Source organism: Haemaphysalis longicornis, unplaced genomic scaffold (genome assembly GCF_048455015.1).
Source record: "Haemaphysalis longicornis isolate Haplotype H1 unplaced genomic scaffold, Haemaphysalis longicornis Haplotype H1 scaffold_20, whole genome shotgun sequence".
Taxonomy (NCBI): domain Eukaryota; kingdom Metazoa; phylum Arthropoda; class Arachnida; order Ixodida; family Ixodidae; genus Haemaphysalis; species Haemaphysalis longicornis.
Genome location: NW_027526296.1, coordinates 1,226,355 through 1,243,705, shown reverse-complemented (window position 1 = coordinate 1,243,705; position 17,351 = coordinate 1,226,355). Strand labels below are relative to the sequence as shown.

General features: G+C 48.9%; 1 protein-coding gene across 4 annotated transcripts in view; it reads left to right on the top strand.

Annotated features, from left to right (window-relative positions):
- Positions 1 to 17,351, top strand: part of LOC144172289 (uncharacterized) — a 269,808-nt gene that overhangs the window by 187,666 nt on the left and 64,791 nt on the right. Inside the window, exon 1 of one of the 4 annotated variants that reach the window (XM_077701039.1) lies at positions 9,743 to 9,891. The exons of the other annotated variants lie outside the window; for them this stretch is intronic. The gene's annotated coding sequence lies outside the window, so the exon portion shown is untranslated. Of the gene's footprint in view, positions 1 to 9,742; positions 9,892 to 17,351 lie in introns of those variants that run through there. 4 annotated transcript variants of the gene reach the window in all.

The following is a 17,351-nucleotide window of genomic DNA, read 5'->3' as shown; positions in this document are numbered from 1 at the left end:
CTCGTCCTAACTGGCTTCGTTATAAGCGATACTTCGTTAAAAGTGGCGACAGTTCGCTCTCAATGCTCTCGAGTGGCGTCCGTGAAACACTTGGAATAAAGCGGCCTCGTTATTGCGAGGGTTCACTGTACGCTAAGCAAAAGATTCGTTACACGTACGTGAACATCGTGTACGTGCAAGCCGGTCTCGTTCCTGGGCGATACCGCTAACGGCCTTCGCTACTATCCGCACGTGTTTCCGCACTGACTCGTGTTTATGATGGGCCACAAAGCGAGCGGGCGGTGCTGCACGGATCCTCCGCGGTGATTGTGGACGGGTATGAATGATTGACAGCCAGCTGGGCTTCCGTGCGGCGGTGCATCTGCGGGCGTGACATCACCGGCGGCGCCTCGTATATAACTGAGCGGGCTGTGTTCTTCGCCAGGAGCCCGCGGTGGCTGCTGTTCGCCGAGGTCGTCGTCCCCTTCTTTCCGGGCCTTGTTGTGGGAGTGCCGCGAGCTGCTGCTCTGGGCCCTCTCCTCTTCTTGCTGACGCCGCGGGGAAATCGGAAACCCGCTGCAGCGCGTCACGTCTGTTTATAATTCATTTTCTTTTCTCCCTCTCTCCCTTTCTTTTACCCCGTCTGCAGTTGCGTGTTTCGGCGGCTACTTGATTCCCCTTTTAGACTTGTTTGGGTTGACGACGCGCGCGGCGGCGGCCTCGTCCTTAGCGTTTTCCATCCAGTCCGGACGGCCTTGTGTCGTAAGCGAGTTTTGGGAAGGGGGCTTCAGAATCACAAGGTAGCATTTGGGGGCACGGAGCGGCTGTGCGCCTTTAGTTGGGTGATTGTACGGGAGGGCGTAGATTTCGCATTCCTCACGTGTGAAAATACTCTCCCCTGCTTGATAAGTTTTGCAGGACTGTTCGTTGGTAGCTTGAAGGAGGCGACATCTGGGAGTTATACTCAACCGCCCCGTGCTGGCCGTCGGTATATAGCCGCTCCAGGGGCATGAAAAGGGCCGCTCTTGCTCCGCTTGCACTACGGTGGGGTGAATTCATTCTAAATTTGAGCCACCTGGTGACGACAGCCTGGCCCGAGATGGACTAAAATGGGCTGTACGGTGCCGTATCGCGCAATGTCACGCGCAGAAACGTCACGATACTTAGTTTTAAAATTTGCGGACTTGATCAAGCTGCTTCGTTCAAACCATGGTTCAGTGGTCAGGGCTCCCGTCTCGGCTGCCGCACTCTAACGTACTCCGCAAAGAAACGGCAATGAGAGAGAATGCGAATGATGGGTCGCGCCGCCACCATGTTCCGGAAAGGGAAGTACCCGCATGACTCTACGGGAAGGTCCAGCGCATTCTAATGGAATGGTAGTGGTTTGAAGAAATGTAAAAGCGCGAGCACAAACCTCGGGAAGAAAAGATTTTCTGAGAAAGATTGTTTTCTGATCTTGAGGGAACATCAAGAAGGAGGGGGGGGGGGGGGGGGGGGGGTCGACAAGTTTTCAGCCTGAAATGTACAACACCCTTTGTCAAGATTTTCTAGGCCATTCCTAAGCCTTCTGGGCCACGAAGAATTCAAAGATTAAGCTTTACGTTTAAATGTGACAAAATTATTTTATGATGGCAAGGCAGAAAGGCAACTTCTTTCTAATTTAAAGCAACTTCTTCAGTTTCCAATTTAAGGCAACTTCTTTCCCTGCAAATAAATAGTTGTGAGTTGCGCATTGCCTCTCTTTCTTCCTCTGTTTGTCCTTTTAGCGCAATTGTCGTAATTCATAATGCGCCAACTAGCCCAACAGCACAATTTACAGAAAGGAGTCTTCTCTAACTTTGCGGCACAAAACGTTTCAGCCTCGCTCTGGACGTAAGCTGGTACGCTACATTTTTGGCGGCCTGCGCACTTTCGGCCAAGAAAATTTTGACAAAGCGTGCACATATCGGTGCATATAGTAGGGATTAAATTTTGTTTCTGTTCTTTGCAGTATACAGCCAAGCAGAGATCGTAGTCATCTTTTTAACAAACACAGAAGAGAGAGAGAAAAGAACTTCGGTACGCTTGGAAGAAGTTCGCGGGGCCATGAGGAGGGTGATAGCAAGATCCACGCCGGGTCACCTCTCAATGATGGAGCGTCCATCAAGATTCTATGAACGCCAACTACTCGTACTAACGATACAAAAATACATGTCGTGACCAATATCTTAACAGCGAGTTTGTGTTAACTAGCCTTAAATGCGTTGAAAATGGATTGTACTTGCAAAGGCGTGGCTGTCACGATTGCAACAGACCTCCGTTCGATATGCCTTGACTTAGCTATACAAGCGCAAGCTGCTCGTTTTATTGCTCGGTTATTAGTACTTGCTCTGTTTCTGCGCAAAGTTTTTGCACTGACATTACGCAAGCTGCTTGAATTGCATGTCTCTTTAATATCCATTCACCCCCTCAGTAAGTACTTCAAACAACCGTAGTGAGAAATCACAATAAGTCTGTGCGGATGAATAGAGTGTCACCACTCAAGCCGCAATTTATTTTGGTTGGTAAATAATATTAACATTTCTTCTCTAAGAATGGTTCCGGTTATTCTATGGCGTTTACTGCCTGTGACTATATACTCCCTTGTTTCTCCAAAGTGCGGCTGAACTGTGCACACACGGCAGCCGTGGTCGATGACAGCGCCGTCTCAATACGTCTTAGGAGATTAAACGACTTCATGACTTACGGCTCGCTTCTGATCACCATGTGCGTGGGGCGGTTGTATCGCGTGCCTTGCGCAGGCGGCGTGCGTTTGCGCGCGCGCGCGTCTAAGTAACAAAAAAAGCATGGCATTTCCCAATGCCTTCGACAACAATTACAAAACGAAGCCCGCAAAAATATAATAATATGAAAGGCCCGGACACTAGAAGGTAAAATTAAAGGCGGAATGATCGGCTCAGTCGTGCCAAAAAAGTGTTTGCTATGGTGCGCGAGCTATCAGTCATATAGCAGCTGTCACTGCAGGAATTTGCTATGCCTTTTCGGAGAGAGTAGACAGCAATGGAGAACTTACGGAAGCACGCAACTCCAGCTTCGCTCGCGAGAAACCGATCAGTGGTTGCAAGGTTTTTTCCTGTTTTGTGACCGTGCGCGAGAAACAGAAGTGAAAAAGATAGCCGTTTTCATATGCGTTGTCTCGTTCTCCGGCAATGTATTTTCGTAAGATCGGACGACAAATGGCACCGGGGTGACCATGAGTGTGTTTATCCTATTGCTATGAGGGAGTGAGTGGGTGCATGTGTGTGCGTGAGTGTGCATGTGTGTGTGCGTATGTGTGTATGTGTGTGCGTGTGTGTGTGTGCGTGTGTGTGGATAAGTTTTTTAGTGCGCCCAGGGACAGCCCACTGGCCTTTATACTTATGCACATACAAAAAATACGAAGAAACACTCACTACAGAAGAACGTCCAACGTCAGGAAAAGTATCCTTAACATGGACAACATACCATGAAAACAGCTAGACAATTGCATGACGCAAACGCCAAAATAGGCCAGCTACCACTACAAAAAAAAAAAATGCTCCAAATTAATAAAGAGCTGGGCCACACTTCTGCGGAAGGACGAAAATAGAGTATCCCGCAAGTTTCTACTGGAAATATTGACATCTGCAGAATAGAAGTTATATCGGTAAATCCTCTGCAGCGTCGTTGGATGGGCGAGAGGAAAAGGTCGCACTGGCGCGGAGCATCACTGTAGCGCTGCTGCATTCGTAGTAGAACACGTGCCAGATACAAGGCGCGTGTGCGTGTGGCTAAATTTAACAGTTGTTTGTTCAGAGAAGTTTTTGAGGGCCTCGAACAGTTCCGGTGATCAAAGCAGGCGTGAAACCCCAGAATGAGTCACTGTATCTGAGGAAGCGACAAATTTGTAACTCACCAGAGAGAGAGAGAGAGAGAGAGAGAGAGAGAGAGAGAGAGAGAGAGAGAGAGACCCTTAACACTGTGTTTTGTCAAGTTTCCAGGTTCCTGTGCCGCAATGGCCAACTTTCCCCCTCTCTCTCCCGCTCGGCCAACTTTCCCTCGTAGCCCAGAAGGAAGCTCTTCCGCAGAACAGGCGCAAAGCCGAGGAAGTCCTTCGCCTGAAGAGACCGTATCTGTGCCACTAGGAAGGGCGGCCGTGACGTCAAGGGATGAGGCGCGCGCTTTATTTCCGGACGATTGGACGCACCGTTTTTTCTCCAAGCCGACACGCGCACATGCTGCTGTTTCTGCGGATGTCGTCACTGCTTCCGGGGAGCAGGCGTTCATCTATCGTTCGGTAGCGCGCCTTACGGGATATCATCGCAGTTACGGCTGGATAACGGTCGGCGAATGTGGCGGTTTTTACTGAGAGTACTGCGGTCTTGTCTTGTACAGTACTAAAAATAGATCAAAATTCCCTTTTTTTGTTTTTTTGTTTTTTGTTTTCGAATTTACAGTGTCGTGCGAGGTGTTGTATTTGAGAGTGGCTTTACCTGCCAGTTATTGTTTTACGCTGGCAAAATTCGAAGGTAAACTTTTGTACGTATACATGCCACGCAATCTTCAGATATTATCGGTGTGATTATTTATTCGCGGTTTGCCTTTCCATAGCTGACACATAATGTTAATCCAATGTAGACGCCGCCTGCACGAATCTCGTTCAACGAAACCGTCCGTGGCGGCTTTGAATAGGTTTTAATAATAAAACGTTCGAGTCGTATAGCGGTGACTCTTCTTTAGTTGTCTTTACACTGCTCCTGCTGTTCGGGAGTGTTACCAGCAATTTTGTACGGTTGCTATCTTCTAAATGCGTCTTTATAGGCTGACTAAGTGGAGACAGATCTCCGCTGGTTCGGCCGTGGTAACTGAGGGATCACTCCTGTCTGTGTGTAACGATATTCTCAAAGCAGTACCTTTTTGAGACAAACCATGAAACGTTCGCATTACGATTAGTGCGTTATTCATTTAGCCAATTCGAACAATTGTAGTTCTTTTTTTTTTTTTTTTTTTTTACTGCAGTTTCGATGTCATGTGCCTCGTACCATTCGGAACTTCATTTCATTCACGACGTTTGTCAACGGGAGGGCTACACAGAGCATCGACTCGCCTGTCAGGGTCTTCCTTGCCTATGGTTAGATACATTACCACGCAAAATTCACGATCTGTGCTAGGTAAAACCCAACTGTAGAATGCGTGGTGAAAAAAAGATGCGTTCAAGAATATTGGTCGGTTCCTTTAATGATCCCACACGCCATGCTGTTGTGTGTAAACATGCCGCACGGCAACCTCTTTTGCCCGCCAATACACACCATACAAAGTTGTGCACGGATGTTTATTATATCGATGTGCACATTCAGCTCGAATGAAGGAGAGAGGTCGAAATGAGGCTAACCCTCTGACCATTTTCGTGGAGTGAGACATTAGCTAAGTATTCGGGATGAAACCGTATAGTCACAGTACCAGCGTTCATTGGCATTAGTTGTCCTTACAGGTGCAGAAATCGCCGTAATCATAATCGTATCACCGAACACTAGCGTTTCTCCCCACCCGTCGTTAACCTCTGTGCCGATGGCGTTCGAGCACTGCTCGCCAATCAGATGGTAGACCTGGCAGTCAACGTCGTGCTCCCCTCATCTCTCCCCGGCAGTATATATCTCCTCCTACACACACGCATGCATGCACGCACATGACTCATCGCCGGCTGGCGTCTCTCGTGGGAAGGACGCGCAGTCTGGTCGGCGCGAAGTCTGTGTACCCGGCGGCCGCGACGATAGCAGGATGCCCTGATGTAACGCAGACACGGACGACGTGCGCCTTCGCTGATCAGACGTCGTCTGCGGCAGCAACAAAAACCCCTTCTCAGGGCGCCCGATGATTACGTCCCGTTCTTCGCTGGCCCTTTGCCCCCCGCGCGGCTGTCTGCGGACGCGCGCCGCTGGACGCGTGCCCCTCGCGAGGCTGTCTCCGGCGCCACAACACGCGGTTTCTCCGCTCGAATGCGGGGCCAGATTGTAGTGCTTGGCCCCGGCCGCATCTTTTCGTTCAAATTGAGTCCCACGCTCCAATGGTCAATATTTCTTCACCCATTTCTTTCTTTCTTTTTTTTTTTTTTTTTTTCTGCGAACGAAAACGAAACTTCCGCCGAGTATACTTGCCTTTCGTCCGTGGAACGGAGTTCTTAGTTGGGCGCCCGTTTCGAAAAGGTCAATTTCCCGTCAGTTGCAATCGCGATGTAGTGGCTCTTGCGTGGCTTTGGACATGCACAGAAAACAGCGCCCCCTCCCCTTGCTTGTGCTGCCTCACATCCGGGTTATCTGCATTAGGCCAACCCGGGCTCGCTCGAAATGTTTTCTTTTTGGAAGCCTTCATATACACGTAAGATTTTTTTTTGTCACTGTATATGGCTCTCCGATTAGCCGCTCTGATCACTAAGACAGCATAGGGTGTAACTAACATTCAGCGATGTGGATGATATTTTTATTCACATAATAACAGGCCATCAACGCTTAGTAACGCGCCGTAGAAACAGCCTGTTGGTCAGTACCTGGGCATGAAGACAAGGATACATCTTCCTTTATGCTCCCTTTAGTCATGCACATACACCACAGTTCGACGCAGACGATACAGATGACGCAGTAGCAGACGGCGCACTTCGAGCGCTCCCTCCCGCCTCCACATTGATGCTCCAGGGTGTCGCTTAGCAACGTAACAGCAATGCTCTTGGTTACGCAGATTTTTTTTGCTCTTTCATCTTCATTGACAGGCTTCACACTCGCGCCAGACGCAATGTCATCTCCACGAAAAAAAAGCTCCGCCGAAACGGTGGACAGTGCTCTCCTCTCTCTCCTCCTTTTCCTCTATTTCCGGGTAACGTGCCTGTTTGCAAAACAGAAGTTGACTCGCGCGGAAAAGCATTTATGGTGCTCAAAGGGCAACGTGACTGTTTCTCCGCGCGGTGACGCCGTCGTTCGGCATTCGCGCTGGCCGATAAGGATGCATCCTCTTCGATGCCCGCCGCTTTCGCGGCTCGGAAATGCCGTCGTCGTCTCCGATAAGCGGGTATCAGAGTTATGCCACTGCTTCGTAAGGGCCCTGGAAGAGGAAGAACTTAATGGTGCCAGCGAATGTGCGCGCAATAGAAAAGAAAAAGGGGAGACCGTGGTAAGAGACTCGCTGTGGAGGCTGGCACTAGTAGCCCGATAAATGCAGAACAACCCGAACATCCGACCATAAGACGTACGTGAAGATATATCGCATGATGATTGAGCTGGATGTATAAAAACACGCCGAGTTCCAGCTCACCGGCTTACTGCGACGGAGAATTTTCCGTTCGTTGGATTGGATGACGTATCAACGTCTGGAATCTGTGTTTTATTTGTTTTCTCTGCCTCGTCCGGCGCTATTCGCGGCTCCTGCAGTATATAAGCACGACGAATGGGCGCTCCGAGTTCTCTCCGCGCAATCTTGTCGCGAGGACGTACAGAGGAGTCGGTTAAGTGTAGTCCCAGCGCATAAACGCCGCCCCGCGACGTGTTTTTTACGTTTTACAAGGCGCGTTTGCAAGCGCCTGTTTGCCTTCTTGACGACGCGTGCGTGTTTCTTGCATGCATCTCTGCAATCTCAGTACACGGCAGCATTGGCGGAAGACATTTTCAGCGATACCGCGACGAGGGTGGAGCTTAAGCTGAACCGTCTGTAAAGATAAGCGTCCAGCCGCAGTATCATTATATGCTCGACGTCTTTTCAGGTCGCGGGGTGGCCGCGGGCATGCGACCTGTCCGGGCTTGCCGGCGTTATTACACGCTGTTCATCCATTTGCGGTCGCCCAGCCTTGCCCTGTTTTTTTGTTCTTCTCTTCTGTTTCTTCCCCTCTTTCCTTTGCTTTCACCATTTTCTTCGTGCTTCCTTGAACTCCTTGTAGGCCCTGTCAAACGTGTGTCTGGCTCTCCTGGGCGCTCCTTAAAAGGGTTGCTAAATGGCATTCTATTACCGCGTCGTCGCGATAGAGACGGAAGCGGAAAAAAAAAAGGAAATATTACTGATTAATGGAAGAAATTTCACCCTTTCATAACTCAAGACTCTGAGCACCTCCTTTCCTTGGATGTCGTCACAAGCAGGGAGAAAAAAGGAAAGGAACGTTTTCGGAATGAACATCTCCGGGTAGGTTTGTGCCCTTTCAATCTTTCTTTGTTGTTGTTGTTCATAGTATTTGGTGCCTGGAACTTGAAAGTGAACTCTTCTGGAGTCCTGCGATTGATTGGAACGCATTTACAAGCTTACGTCGTTAAGTGAACCTCAGGATTCGTATCGCTTGCGTTCTAAATCCATTAGTCACTCCGATCCGTCTTATTTTTTTCCCCCTTCATTTATCGATTGCTGGATTGGAGTTTCGAAAGCTTGTTTTTCATGCTGAAAGGTATCAGAGTTTTGTTATAGACACCGCCATTAGCGGGCTGAACAATTTATCTTAACTTCCCCCGCCGCTTTTTCATGAGTATGAGACTGGGAACCAAGAATGTTCAGGAGCTGGCTTTAATTGCGGTTGCGGCTACAGTAGATAATGCTGACGGGGAGATAGCGCTTACGTTTGTGTCGGAAGTTCCACGTCTACCCGCCGCGGTGGCTCAGTGGCTAAGGCGTTGCGCTGCTGAGCACGAGGACGCGGGTTCGATTCCCGGCCGCGGCGGCCGCTTTTCTGATGGAGGCGAAAAGCAAAAACGCCCGTGTGTACGAGATTTCGGCGCGCGTTAAAGATCCCCAGGCGGTCAAAATTAATCCGTAGACTTCCACTACGGCGCGCCTCATCGCCTGCGTTGCGTCGGCGCGTTAAACCCTGCAATCAACAATCGAAGTTCCACGTCTGCTTTCAGTTTGTTTTCAATCCAGCCGCCCACCATCCGGAGCGGTCGCACTGATGCATAATATGTATGGACAGGTGCCGTCAAAAGTAATTTGTTCACGGTCTCGTAAATTTACAGCAATTTCTTCTTCCTGAAACTGCCTGGCTGCATTGATTTGCGTTTAAAGGAGTCCTCCCTAATATGGAATGCTTCTTGTAAACCGGTAACGGCTAGCATAAAGACAGTAAGACAAATATTTTGGGGTGCTCACAAATCCTTGTTCCAATTACTTATGAAGGCACCTGTACATCATCGAATCCTATTACCTCTGGGCCACTGCTTTGTCGACATCGTGAATTAGTGCACCTCAATGCAAATACCGAGGAATTGTAATTACCGGGAATTGTCCTTCATGGTCAGCGGCGCCTCGCACTTCACTAATGGGCTTTACATAATTCACTAAAATAAAATACATTTATTCTTGATTGGTTCGACACATGCTGCCTTGCGTGACGCCAATCTCATGAAAGCCGACAGCAGGTGTCACGCGAACACATTTCTTCGCTGGCAGCTTGTCAACGCGTTTCTTTCCACCGCCGCGGCACGTGAAGACAGCACCGAGATTGACATCACACCCAGCGCCCGCGCGATATAAGATCGCGCAGTGCATGCCGGGCAGGGATGTGGTCATTGACGCGGGCCTCCGAGATCTTATCAGAAAGGGCGCCGCGACGTCACACGGGACGTCATGATGACCGTCGCCTCGCCAAAACACACGGACGGTTTGAATTGCCTTCCCGATGACGCTAGATAAGCGCTGGCGAGCTGCTTGGCTTTGGGACGTGCTGACGACCCATCCGGAAGCCGTTAACCGGGTCTACCTGAAGCTCGTCCGCTTGGCGCCAGCGGCGACGCCTTTGTTCAGGTCGGCGACGCCTTGTCTCGTCGAAGCCGCGTCGCGAGCCTGTCCGTCCGTCAGGTAGACGCCGTGATTGCGCGTGGCCAACGACGGACGACGCTTGTCTCGCCGGATTTACCAACGCGCTGTCAACCGTCGTCGGCCTTTGTGTGCTCAGTAAGTGGCGTTGCGGGTTGTTTCAACGGGCGTTACGCGACATGTGCGCAATTTGTTGGCATCCGAGGACGTGGGTTGTCGTTGGCACGAAGCAGTTAAGCGGAAAGCATGCAGCCACGTATGAAAGTTTCTTTGCAGTAAAAAGCTGAGAGAGAGAGAGAGAGAGAGAGAGAGAGAGAGAGAGAGAGAGAGAGAGAGAGAGAGAGAGAGAGAGAGAGAGAGAGAGAGAGAGAGAGAGAGTTTGCTGCAAAATGGAACAATAAAATTCAACGCCGCGTTGTGTCAAGTCTTTCCGATGACGCTGACGAGGTATGGTTGAATATATTGTTCTCTAGAGTGCATATTGCATATTCTTGACTTTAAGTACTTCGTGAACAAGTGCGGCGTTGAGCTTCTGCGCCGTCAAGCTTGGTCTAGCGAAACCCTTTGCGTTAAATTCGTGGAAATCGCCCTATTTCGTTCCTTGTTGCCGAATACAATAAGTTCGGCGCTGAACAGCTTCATCCAGCTGCGCGCGGCTTTCGATGTGGAGAAAAGGAAGCCGAAACGAAACTACGCCGCATTGTTTCTGCATGCCGTAGTGTAAGTTACGAATAAATAGACATAATTCATCTCTGACGCTTGTCTTAAAGGGACAGACAGTTGATTTTTTGTAGTATACGCTCTTCATCTAAAGTGAAAGGGAATCGCTCGAAACACATTGAATTGAAACAGTTTTCCTGATCTGACCCTAGAATGTTCGAAAACGGAATTTTTCGATCTACTAGCCATAACTATATGCTACCAAAACGAATGCTGCCAACCATGACAATGACACCTGCGGCAGCGTACTTTAAATTGTACGTGAGATGAAAAGAGGGTACGTGAGATGAAAAGGGGTATTTAAAAACTTGTCTTCAGCTGAAAAAAATAAAATAAAATGCAGTATCTTCTATTCCTATACGCGATTTTTGAGCCACGCATTGGAATTGACGGTGTTACGTTTGTTTACGTACGGTAGTGTAACATTTAGACACTGCGTGATGTCACCTTTCATATTTCGGAAATTTTATTGCCACAGTACAATTATTTCCACCAATTTATCCAGAATTCCTTGTGGTTACCCTCATAAAACGCTGACTTTCATGTGAGCTGGAGGACATGCAATCCAGAAAAAGCGGTTGTCTGTCCTTTAAAATGCAAAGCATTGATTGGCTTGAGCGATTAAGACTTCCAAGACTGGGATTATTTGGTGTTTCTTGGAATTGCACTCGTCCCCCGAATAACGGTGGATTCATGATGATGATTACGACGATGCCTGCTTGTGTATTCGTGTGTAGCGCTTGTCACGGTGAAGGTATACCTGTTCTTGCCTATTCGAGCCCAAGGACGCGGTTTCGATTCCCGGCCGCGGAGGCCGCTTTTCTGATGGAGCCGAAAAGCAAAAACTCCCGTGTGTACGAGATTTCGGCGCATGTTAAAGATCCCCAGGTGGCCAAAATTAATCCGGAGCCCTCCACTACGGCGCGCCTCACCGCCTGCGTTGCGTCGGTGCGTTAAACCCTACAATCAATCAATGTAGATCTCCACGCGGCCAAAATTGATTGATTGTAGCGTTTGACTCGCCGACACAACGCAGGCGATGAGGCGTGCCGCAGTGGAAAACTCCGGATTAATTTTGACCACATGGGGACCTTTAACGTGCGCCGAAATCTCGTATACACGGGCGTTTTTGCTTTTCGCCTCCACCAGAAAAGCGATCGCCGCGGCAGGGAATCGAACCCGCGTCCTCGTGCTCAGCAGCACAACGTTTTAGCCACTAACCACGGCGGCGGGCTGTGGTAAAAATTAATCCGGATCCCTCCACTACTGCGCGTCTCACCGTTTGTGTAGTGTCGGCGCGTTAAACCCCATAATCAATTAATCGAGAACACTTGAGAATGTCAGAAAGCCAGCCAGCCGGAACTCAAGACATCTTAGCCCGAGATTTGTATTCAAAGAATGCTTCGCGTCGTGAAACTGCTCTGCAAGATGATCACGTGACACGACATGAAGGAAAACTGCACTTAGGCAATAATGGGACAAAAGGGTCTCTTCCTGAGGTGCATTACTAGCCAACTTATTCGCCAGCATGTAAACGAGCTACGCCATGCGCCTGTGGTGACGGCTTTGTGCCGGCTGGGTGGGCGAGCGCTCAAGGTCGGGTTACGCTACTTTTCTCTGCGCCTACCCGGAAGTCGCGTCAGTCGGTCACGTGAGCTGCGGTCCTCTTTCGGTCGCTCTCCTCCGCAGGTGTTCTTTCGGGCGCGAGGGGAGAAGACGGCCGCTTCTACATGTTCACGTCGCCGTAAGGTTGGCTTTGCCGCAAAGCGTTTTCTCGAGAGACGACCTATTCGCGGCTGACAAGTGTTCTGCACTTCGGCCAAAAGATATTACGGGGCGGTACGGAAACTGACAAGAAGAGAGCGGTGTGGTTCGGGATATACTTAGTAGAAATTAAGAAGAATTGGGTATGGACAGGGCATGTAATGCGAAGGCAAGATAACCGTTGGTCATTAAGGGTAACAGAGAGGGGGCGGCGGTAGGTTAGATGGTCAGATGAGATCAAGAAGTTTGCGGGAATAAATTGGTCGCAGTTAGCACAGGACCGGGATAATTGAAGATCCATGCGAGAGGCCTTTGCCCTGGAGTGGGGGTAGATAGGCTGGTGATGATGATTGTGATGATGATGATAACGACGACGACGGAAATTGAGGTGAACCAGGGTAGCTGAGATGACGAATTCAATGAAATGCAGCCATCTAAGTCCGGAAGCGAAGGCTTAGTAAGCATCAGCGCCCACTTAATCGTCTTCTCGTAGCGGCGATCGCAGCTGCGTCGCTATAAAAACAAAACAGGCATCGTCAATACAATGGCAACTTTCACCTTTGCTGTACGCGTTGTGAAAGTCGACTCGTTCGTGTCTTGGCACTGCCTTATCAACCACAGATATGGTCGTCCGCCTCCACAATAACAAAGCTGTCCTTAAGGGCCCTTACCACGTTTGTTAGATGCTACACGGGTGTTGTTCGGGCAGATAAGGCTCCAAATGATTAACCAAAAAGCGCGGATCAGCCGTAAACACGTAAACACAGTAGGGATACCTTATTGCTCGTATTCGCTGCTGTACTGCAGGTCAATCGGCCGCTGCCCTTCATTGTGATCAGTGTTTATTCAACCAGGGTACGAAGCTTTCGCATAGTGACACGTCTACCTTGATTACCGTAGTTTCGCGCGTATAACCCGCCTCTGCATATAATCCGCACCCCCCAGTTTCAGCCCGCCGGAAAAGAAATAAAATCCTCGCGTATTGCCTGCACATTTGATACAGTAAAGGCTGTACCAAAGCTAATGCTCAGCAACACATCATATATTATGTAGTCAGAAAAAGCGTATATTTAGCAAGTAGAATATGCTGACTTCAAAGCGAAAGTCACAATTCACTCAGTGTCACTGCTCTCGCTACAGCTATCACTTGACCAGCAGTCTTCACCTCTGTACACAAGGTCATCTTCGGTTCCGTCGAGGTTCTTTGGGATGCAGCACGCTTTTAAGTCTTTTTGCCCCATCTTACCTGGAATCGCACTCCATGCCTCGGCAATCCACTTGCAGACTAGTGCCTTGGCATGCTTAGTCGGTGTTACTGCGTAGGAGCTTCACTGCACAACGCGCATTGCCCTGAGGCTGCACTAAAAAAAAAACCGCCTATTATCCGCACCTCTAATTTTCCACTGAAATTTTCGCATTTTTGGTGCGGATTATACGCGCGAAAATATGGCATGACTTTTGCCACCACGTAGGTAGGTGTGTGTGCAGAAAGCGTCGGCCATACTGAGGGAAGACGTATACATCTTGATGTATTCGAGCGTTATGCATCCCGAATTCTGCATCCGAGACCTTACCGCCAGCGCCGTCGTCCACTTCATATATTTAAGAAGGTCGCGTACGATTAGCCACGTTGGAATTCTTGTTTTGCTTTGGCGCCGGGGACAACGGCGTGAAGGGCCGGATGTCTCCTGCTGTTTGTTTCGCGACTCAGCAAAGAACAATGCGATGGACCTCCAGCTTCGCTGCTTGCCTGTGATTAGCCGAAAGAAAGAGTTTGTGTCGAAGATTTCGTAGGGTCAATGGCTTTCCGCCGTCTGCAGCGTTCCGGGATCCGATAGGCCGAGCTTACATCGACGACACTTTTCTAGGGTAAGCTACACTGGCCGAGGTTGAGCAGTTTCGCGTGTGCCGTGAAGGGCCGTTCTGCGCAATCGCGAGGGACATTGGATTGGATTGGATTGGATTGGCTTGAAATAAATTTGATTGGATTGGATTAAAGTGGATTGTGTTGGATTGTGTTGCGTCATAGCCGCGTCAGACGCACTGGCGCCGGCGCGTGCCCAGGTATGCGCCTCAATTGCGCAGTAGCCAAGTCTGACTATTAATAGCCGTTTTGCGTGGCTCGTGAAGAGCCGTGCTGAGCATGCGCGAGGAGCAGTGACTGGACTGGACTGGATTGGATTGGATTGGATTGGACTGGACTGGATTGGACTGGATTGCTGAACCTATGCTCACGCTACGTATATCCTGGCATAGCAGAGCTAAGCCACTACTATTTTTTTTTACAGCGGTGTATAGCTTTAGCTAAAGCTCTTCTTCAGGCGGCCTCCTGGAGGTAGTTTCAGCTTCAGGTTCAGTTTCAGGTTTCAGCTTGCACGTACATACATTTTCAGCCCGTTCGTTCGGAGAGCAGCCGTCTTATCATTGGGCTGTGCCAGGACTGATTCGATTTGATTATGAGGTTTAACGCGCCGACTCTACACAGGTGATGAGGCGCGCCGTAGTGGAGGGCTCCGAATTAATTTAGGCCACCTGGGCATCTTAAACGTGTGCCTGATTTAATTGGCGTACTCAACGGGGCTACCTGACGACGCATGGGAAGCGCAGTCCAGAACGTGTCAAGTTGTTCTCAAGGCTTTAAAGGAGTCATGAAGACAAAATACAAGTTGGATTTATTAGAAAGACTGCTCAGTCCCGATAACAATGATACCAATATCATCGCAATCTTCGAACAAATAACGAAGATATTAAAGAAAACGTGTGAAGCAGTCGCGACCCTTTAGCCAATTTCCCGCAACTTTTCTATGACGTCACAGAACCTTGTTTGTGCGATTGGCGGCCGCCTAACTGACCTGTCGCGACGACACATGACTGGACGTCTGTAATAGGGCCTCTAGTTCCATTTTACCGCATCACTTGAATGCTAACGTGCAGTTAACGCACTGAAAAATATGTTTTATTGTTGGCCCGTATGACGTCATTCTTGTTCATAACACGTCACTGTGGCGCAAAATTTGAAATTTTTAAATACTTCTTGCTTTTTCTTTTCGTTAAAAAACATCTTTTGTGGCTGTAACGGATCTGAGTGAGATACTGAATCCTAGTTCGTCCAAATTAAACGAAGTTTGAATTTTCTCTTCATGGCTCCTTTAAGAATGAAGGTGTAAAGCTCGAAATTTCCTACGGGGCACGGCGCCCTCATTTTCTTCGTTCCGAAGAGCAACGGCTTACGTTCTTCCCCCCCCCCCCTTTTTTTTTTTTTTTGCGCGGAGACGCACGATCGTACCTTTGCGAGCTTCGCGCCTACGTAACCCGACGGGTCGTGAGATAATCGTGCGTACGAAAGGGGTATTCCGGAAGAAAGGAAGCGGAGACGGCACGTGTTTCGTGCCTTCCAATGCGGAGTAAACCGAATCGGCGCTCCTGTCGTTCGTTCGTTCTTGTCTTTTCTTGAGTCACTTCTACACTGCGTAGGCGACTTGGGGCAATAATTACAGTTAAACCTGTATATAACGAAGTTGAGACGAAATTCGCAATTTCTCGTTAAATGCTGGTTTCGAGTTAAAGCTCGCGCGAATGAAGCGGAAACGAAAACAAAGTGCTAGACATCAGTGACGGGGAACTCCTTTCAAAAATTAATTTCACAGTGAAAAATGGCGTGATTGTCGCCTGCTGCTTTCCTGCGAGCTTAGCCACCACACGGCATACCAAAGAAGCAAGGTCTCTCACCCCGTATTCACAAACGTAACTTAAGTAACTTAAGTAAGCTTAGCTTAAGTAAAACGTAAGTAAGTAAACGTAGCTTAAGTAAAACGTAAGTAAGTAAACGTAGCTTAAGTAAAACGTAACTTTTGCATTTTGACACTTTAGGTGCCTTTTTACACTTTTCGGTCGCCCACCCCGTATTCACAAACGTAACTTAAGTAACTTACCTTAAGTAAAACGTAAGTAAGTAAACGTAATTTCAGTAAAACGTAACTTTTGCCTTGTGACACTTTTCGGTGCCTTAACGCGTTTCAAGGACCAACCTTATGCTGAAAGGGTGTCTTTTCGCAGACTGTTTTTTGCACACTCAAAATTGTTGAGGGCATGCTGTAGAGGTGGATCACTGTATCGGGTGGCTAAGTTCTTCTTTATCGCCAGCGGAGATGGCATTTAAAATTGCGAGCTTGTCTTGGAAAGACAAAGCTTCGTTTTCTGGAAGTGGAACTCGCATCCGACGAGCCGACACCACAGTTGGGAGTGGAACGGCCGTGGCAGTGGAGACTCGCGACTACACGCCGACAGGCAGGCCTAGCACCTATAAGCGACACCGCACTGGAAACGCACGGTAGTTTGCGGTGCGGGCGAAATTCGCTAAATTAGTGCATTTCCCTAGCCGATTTTTCAGAAAAAAGTGCGAAAAGCGATGGCTCATCAGCGTAGAGAATTCGTTATCAAGGTTAACCATTGCAACGCCTTCGTTTTTATAGCGGTCGTAAACACATGGGTTTCCGTCATGGGGCTGGCAACGGAGAACTGAAAAACTTTGTTAAATCCAGGAATTCGTTGCTTAGAGGTTCGTTACATCCAGGTTTAACTGTAGATTCAATGTGGCAAAGCAGGGCGAAAACGAGGACTGTGTGTCGATTCGTTTCTCACACTCGGTGCAATAAACAGGGTTCTAATATTCTCCGCAGTCGTTCGCTGATGGCTGCAATGATTGGACACTGCGTGAGTGTGATAATGGCAGAATTAAATCGTACTCTCAAAAGATGGTTGAGGGGGACGCAGAATGACGACATAAGTGAAAGTTATCTTGAAGCTTACGCCTCTTCCACATTTACGTGTGTATGCGTACCGAACATCCCCGCAGCCAGGGTTGCCAGGTCTTGAAATTTGTCGCCAAACTGGCGACTTTTCGAGACTCGTTGCGACGGAAATTTAAGTGTGGCGACTTGGCTACTTTCTGGCGCCTTCGAGCACTGGCGATTTTATACATGCATTTTGGGCCCTTCCGAAGCCCCAATTTCAACTTAGATGACCCAGATGACCTTTAAGTGCATTTCAGCCGTTGGGACGAACAAAACAGAACAAACTTTCGGGCAGACACACCAAACACACCACCTTACAGC